This window comes from Panicum virgatum, chromosome 9N, assembly GCF_016808335.1.
Source record: "Panicum virgatum strain AP13 chromosome 9N, P.virgatum_v5, whole genome shotgun sequence".
Lineage (NCBI taxonomy): Eukaryota > Viridiplantae > Streptophyta > Magnoliopsida > Poales > Poaceae > Panicum > Panicum virgatum.
Window position 1 is genome coordinate 22,837,804 of NC_053153.1, and position 7,472 is coordinate 22,845,275.

The window sequence follows — 7,472 nt, forward strand, 5'->3', positions numbered from 1 at the left end:
ATGAATAAATTGCAAGAAAGTAAGTGCTTGAATGTAAAGAGTTGGCAAGAGACGACCGGATTTTTTCCTGTGGTGTTGATGTGTTGGCACACACCCCTAATCCACGTTGTGACACTCACTAAGAGTCTTGTCACCTCCCATGTCACCAAGACAAGGGTGCTCACTAAGAGTCTCCATTCACCATCCCGGCATGGTGGAGCTCAAGCCACGTACAATCTTCTTCGGGCTCCCACAATCAACTTGGCAAGCTCCGCAAGAAGCACCTCAATAACCAAGATCGCCTAGGTGATGCCAATCACCAAGAGTAACAAGCTAGGGCCTTCACTTGAGCAAGAACCGATCACCAAAAACGGATGCACACAAGCTTCTCTCTACTCAAGTCCTTAGCCTTGCTTCTTGGATGATTGAATAATCAAATGAGTGGAATGTGAAGCTCAAGGTGGCTCTCAACAAGAGAATGAGTGTATGAGTGTTGCCTGGTGTCAAGACACTTCAAAATGACCCATTGGAGGGGTATATATAGGCAGCTCACATGAATAGAGCCATTGGAGAAAAGCTGCCTGAAAAAGTATTCAACGCCGGTTAATCCGACGGCCCTCCAAAAGTCATCGTCGGTTCAACCGATGAATGTAAACTGCCCATTTGAAATACTAGCCGTTACAGCTCGGGCAATTTAACCGACGTATCATCGATTTAACCGGTGAGTGTAGTTGTCCACTGATCAACTGAAAAACCAACTCTCTGGACAACTGCACCGACGCTAACTCAAATCCTTCGTCGGTTTAATCTGTGAGTGTAAGCCTGAAAACCCTTGAAAAACCGACTCTCTGGACAACTGAACCGACGTTAATTTTAAACATCGTCGGTTAATCCGGTGAACATTGTGTCCAGACTTCAGCAACTGCATTTAACCGACGTTTAGAAAATTGATGTCGTCAGTAAAACTGGTGATAAGACTTTTTCTTGATTTTGCTTTTTCTAATCTGAGTCTTGAATGAAATCCAAATATTCTTGAGATATGAGCTGAATAGCACTTGTTTGAGCTTCCAAGAACCTGAGTGACCAATGTGTGTGCATCCATTCTTTGATTGACCATGTCCATGCTCAAGTTACTTGGCCTTAACCCCTCTTAATAGTGCATCTCTACAAAACTATAAAACCTATACTAACCTAAGTGTCCTTCTCAACCTTGCGACACTTAGGACTAGAAAGATCCTTAGTCTTGTTATATACTTGAGTTGAATACCGAGATCGCCTTTTTGAATAATGAAATTTAGGGGCCTCTTTAACATATGATCCAATGAGCGATAAGATTTCATTAAGCTGCACAAACTCATTAGTCACAATAATGGTTGTCATTAATCACCGAAACATACCGTGAGGGTCTAGATGCTTTCAATCTCCCCCTTTTTGGTGATTGATGACAACACAAATAAAAACTTAAACGAGTAAAGCAAGAAAGATTAACGCGCGAAAAGAAAAGCACAAAGAACACGAGGGCTCGAACAGAATCCATAGACATGTCATAAAGAGCAACACGCACAAAAGTCTAATATACATGTCCATGAACCAAAAGCCAAAAAAGATACAACAATCAAGTCCTGGCATCTACGAGCACTCTGCTAGCTCTACCCTCCCCCTGACTCCAACTCCTCTATGACTCCCCCTAACTCTCTCCCCATTTGGTATCAAAGCACCAAAAAAGCGAGCTACGGGTCCTGCTGTCGCGGCACGGCGAGGAAGCGGTCCAGGTCGTCGTCGGACGGAGAACCCTCGGTGACGGACGGGAGCTGCGGGTCCAAGCTGACTGGAGGTGTAGCTGTCGTGGAGGCTCTAGTGCTGGCACTGCCTGGGAGAGGATCCGTAGAAGTCGTAATCGGGTCAGCAGAAGAGGTGTCAGCATCTGAAGACGTGACTGCTGAGGCTGCTGGCTGCGTCAACTGTGGAAGTAGGGACTCCTCTCCTCCTCCTCCCCCTGAAGGTAGTGCCTGTGGTACGATAGGGAGGGCGACTGACTGAACCGCTGATGGTGAGTCCTGAAAAAGCGTAGTCGCTGGCAGTGGCGAGAAGATCTGACGACTGGCAGACCCAAGAATTGCGGACAACGAGAATGTGGTCTCCGGTGTCGTCGAAGAAGCCGGAGCTATAGTAGAGGCTAGAGCTAGAGTGACTGTAAGTGTAGGTGTTCCCATACCTTGAAGACTTGGCTGCTGCGGGGCTAGTCCGGAGTGAGAGTATAGCTGTGTGATCATGCCAAACATAGCCATCATGCCCTGCTGCATCTGCTGAAACTGAGCGTATGTCCTCTGAGTAACTCTGTCAAGTAGGCCGACAAACTACTTCTCAGATGCAGCGCGCTCTAGAGCAGCCTCCCTCTGGATGGCAATGAGCCGGACCTCTGTCGCGAGCCGATCCTCTCTCTGCTGACTGAATAGCTGCTGGAGTAGAGAGGTGAGCTCGGATAGCTGAGTCACCTGAGACTCGGAGACAGTAGTGACTGCTGGCTCAGTTGGCTCTCTGGATCCTCCTGCCTCGTGATCGTGAGTAGCTGGTGCAGGAGGGAAGTACTCGTCATCCTCAGAGCGGTCTCTATGTCTGACCAGTGGATCTCGTCGTCTCCTCTGGGAAGCTGTGCCTCTGCCTCAAGTAGTGCCTCGTCCTCCTCTGCCACTCGGGCTTGCACCTCAGCTGGTAGCTGTGCCATTGCAGCTCTGTCTGCCTGTCTGCCCCTCCTCCGGTTCTGTGGAGCAGTGGGACGGTAGACTGGGAACCGGGGAGCCTCATCCTGGCGGTAGACAGCACTGATCGGCGAGTCAGCAGGCACGATCATAGAACAAAAATAACTGATCCAGTGTGCATAAGGAAACTGCCGCACGACCCCCATCCCGTCAGTGATCACATCCTCGATCTCAGCCAAAATAAAGTCCACAATGTCAAAAGGCTCATGAGTGAGGATGTGGAGTAGTAGTAGCTGCTGCAGTCCTGTGAACCCCTCTGGGTAGCCACTCCTCGGTAACAAGGTCCTCCGGAGGGTCATGTGTACTGTGTAAGCCTCAGCTGTCAGCAGGCAGGAGACCCTAGCATAGGTAGCAGGGAACGGCTGACGGAAACACCGAGATATCGCCTCGTGAGAAGGTGCTATCCCGCCAATCAACGCCCTGCGAGGTGGATCTGCGTCCCCGTAGACTCTCTCGTGCAGGGTGACATCGACCAAGTCGACTCCAAGGATTCCTGCAATCGTCGCCCTCGTCAAACCAAAGACCTGGCCTCCAAACATGAAATGCACAGCTCTGCGCTCGGGAGCAATCCAGGCTGTGGCATAGAACACTCGGACCCAGTCCTTAATGTACCTATTCTGTCCCATCTCAAGAAGTCTAGCCAGCCCTCTGAAGTGAGAAAAGTGTTCTATGACATCTGCCCCTCCTGCTGCTGTCCTCAGAGAGACCCAGTCAAGCACACGGTGAGGGAAGATCCGGTGGCCCCTCCTCTGATAGGTCTCGTAAAAACTGGCCTGCAACAACAAGGTCCAGAACCTCCTGTCAACACGGCTGTCACGGCCAACTGGGAACCAATCCTCCTCCTTAACGCTCCACCTGAGGCTCTTGACCTTAGCCGCATTGGCTCTGGTCAAGTTCTGGAGCAAGACCCCTGGCTCCAGACGCACGACCGTGTCCATAAGGAACACTGCGCTCCGTATAGGCGGAGGATTCGTTCACAGTTGGCTTTATAGGTGGAGGGTTGAACACGGAGAGGGTCGGCTTTATAGGCGGAGATGGGACTTGACTGATGATTTTCCCCCGTTGTTTCGCTCCAACTTTCTTGTGACGCCCAGAGGCTATCTTGCGAGACACGAAGATCTGACAGGTCGGGTCACGCGGCGCGTGGTTGGGGTGAATTACATGTGGGGTAAGCTAAAGTGGGGCCAGAATGTCGGCAGCGTGAGAGGATAGAGTTCCGTTTCAACCAGGAGTATATAAGCTTGGAATAGTCCAGATCCTACCAGACAGTTTGCAGTTTTCTCACACCTCGAAGGCTGTGTTCACTTCCAAAATTTCTCTCTCCAAACTTCACTATTCACCTATCACATCAAATCTTTTACCTCATGCATGGAGCATTAAATATAGATAAATAAAAAAACTAATTGTATAGTTTCGATGTACACGACGAGACGAATCTTTTGAGCCTAGTTAGGTTATGGTAGGATAACAATTACCACAAACAAACGAAAAGTGCTACAGTGTGCCACAGTGTCCGATGTGACCATTTTTACCACTATTTTACGGATCTAAACACAGCCATGGCGGTGATCGTCTGTGCTGTGACCGTCGGCGTCCCGTCGTCCGTGCTGGTGGTGGCCTGAGGTTCCTGGCAGGTGGCATTGGCCTTGTTTGGTTTTGCAACAAAACAGTGCGTACGTTTTCTGAGAAGAGAATCTCGCATGCATAAAGTACTAAATAAAGTCTATTTACAAAACTTTTTTAGGGATGGGTGTAACTTTTCGCGATGAATCTAATGATGGTAATTAATCGATGATTAGCTACAGTAGTAGTAACCATCCTCTAATCGTGAGGTCAAAGGCCTCGTTAGATTCTTCAGGGTCACTAGCGTGGGATTCTGAAATTGATTTTGTAAACTGATTTTATTTGATACCGTAATTAGTGGTCAAAATTATTACTATTCCTAGCACGCTACAATTGTAGCGCGAACTAAACAAGACCATTACTCGGTGCTCCAGTGCGTGCAAAACAAACCTGGAAACCCAGTGTCAAGTGTCAACCGAGTGATCACTAGCCACTAAGGCAGCACACCAAATGCGAAGATACCATCGTCGCGAGTGTGCGGAGGTTAAGGCCTGTTTAGTTCCCAAAATTTTTCTTACAATAATCGTCACATCGAATCTTCAGACATATGCATGGAATATTAAATATAATTTTAAAAAATAACTAATTACACAGTTCAATTTTAAATGACGAGACAAATCTTTTAAGTCTAATTAGTCAATGATTGGATATTAATTGACAAATAACAACGAAAGTTTACATTACCCAAATCCAAAAAATTTCACAAATCACAAACTAAACACACCCTAAAAGGAGTGGACAAATGCAAGCACGGGTCAAATAATATTCCGACAACGTCCTTTTTTGTGTTGCGAAACATACGACTGTTGAATTGTCTGTTCAATTGGCTTGAGACACGACCCGACCTACCGGCGCTTCAAACAAACGCTATCATAGATGGACCACCAACTCACGTCGGATCAATATACATGCCTATTGAAAAGATTGCTGCGTCTCTCTGCAACGGATGAAAATAGGGTCAGTTGGATCCATGCCACTCCAATTTCTTGAAATTGGATCTCATGTTGAAAATCATGCCATTGAATGACATGATTTTCAACATGACACCCAATTTCACGAAGTTGTGGTGGCATGAATCAAATTTTCCCATGAAAATATCGATAACGATCGTCATCCTGATGCCGACAAATAGAACTGCCCCATTGCCTTTGTCCATTGCGAAAAAAAAGGACAGAGTTTTTTTGTTACTACTAATGTTACGAACGGCCTAAGTCGTGGTAGGAAGAAGCACGAGTAAAAACAAACCCTCCCGGACTCGGCTCGCTCCTCCTAGAAACCGTACGGTTGCGCGCAGAATTCACCAGGCGCAGCGGATGCGCTGCGCCCTCGCTCTCCTGGTCTCCAGCAGTCCTCGCTGCCCCCCATTGCATTAAGACGGGCATCTCCGCTGCCCACCGTCCCCTGCCGCTTTTCGATTGCCTCTCGCTCTCGGTCTTTCCCTCCTTGCCCCTGCCCAGGCGGCCGGGCCGGGGGACCCCCCACCCCCGCTGCCGCTCCTGTCCATTCTCGTTTCGAGAACAGCAGCCGCAGCAGCGATGGCGCTGTGCTTGTGGGCTGCGGGCGCCAGCGTCGCTACTCGCTAGGCAAAGCCCCTGTCTCTTTCCCCTCCTGCCCTGCGCTGCGCCGCTTGCTTTACGGATCTCGCATCCCTTTCGAAATCCATGCAGATCTTAGCGTCTAGCGTAGCCCGGGCAAAAGGCTATCGAGTAATTAAGTCTCACGAGGTGAGTTCAAACAAATCGAAGAAGGGGCAAAAGGTTAAGGAGGTAATTGCAGCTCGGGCAGTGCAAAGAGCTCGATTAGCGAAGAGGATTAGCCTTTGAATAGAATTAGACGCTAGGTGGTGGAAAGGCTCGGGGATTAGGATTAGTCGTAGTACCAGCATCCGTATCCGTAGGGAGAAGAACTTGCGGGTATTTTTGTATGCACCAAAGTGCTACGTGTTGATCGGCCCTGACGCCCTGGATCGAGCGCACCATCCGCTCTGATCATGTTGGAAATAAAGGTCATATTTGATTTGTGCTGTGCTAGTGAATAGTGTCAGTTTGACTGTTAATTACGGTGTTAAACAAAGCCAGTTTATAAAACCAACTTCAGAACCCCCGCGCTAGTGACCCTGAAGAATCTAATGAGGCCTTTGACCACACGATTAGAGGATGATTACTATAGCATCACTGTTGCAAATCATCGATTAATTGTCGTCGTTAGATTCGTCGCGAAAAATTACACACATCCCTGAAAAAGTTTTACAAATAGACTTCATTTAGTACACCATGCATGTAAAAAATTTTTTGTAGAATGAAATAACGTGGGGAAAACAAACAAGGCCAAAATTTGGATGCTTCCACTAAAGTCAAAGCGGTTTTTTAAAGGGCGAGGAATGATGCAGTTAGAACCGGATCGTATTTTGTAGTCTCGTACCATATGAATATGTGATCCATGGAGCCTAATTTATTTAGGTTAGAGTTATATGTACCTATGTTCCTAGCGCATGGTGCAAGTCTGCAAGTAAGCAGCGGCAGAGCCAGGATCCAGAGCTAGAAGGGCTCTCCTTTCCTTCTTCCTCCTTCCTCCTCTCATTCCTTCTCCTTTCTCCTCAAAATTTTCTCCTTTCTTCTTCCTCCACAAAATTTGTAGGGGGGCTTCCATGGAAGCCAAGGTGGTAGGGGGGCTTGAGCACCCCCTGGCTCCGCTACTGCAAATAAGGTGGTTACTGGTTAGTGAATTTTTTTAATTCTTTTTTAGAAGAAAGAAACGAGCATGCGAGACCTATGCATCTTTGCATTAAAATGCTGATGACAAGTTCAAAGATGAACTTAAAAAGTAGTGCAAATAAACGAAGGAAAAACACTGACTGCACTACTGCAGGTCAAACTATAGGCAGAAAACCAGAGACTCAACACGTATTTGCTACTTTCCATCCTGGAAAAGACTAATCTTCATATGCTAGAATATATTTTAGAATTCTCTATGGTTAGAAACTTAGAATAACTGAAAAGAGTTCCCAAGGTCAGACGCGGAGTACCATCTCTTTTAGAAAAAAAAATCTGCTTATTTTCAACTGATGTGCAGAAATAATTAAACCGTAACCTACGTAGCTTTTCGGCACGG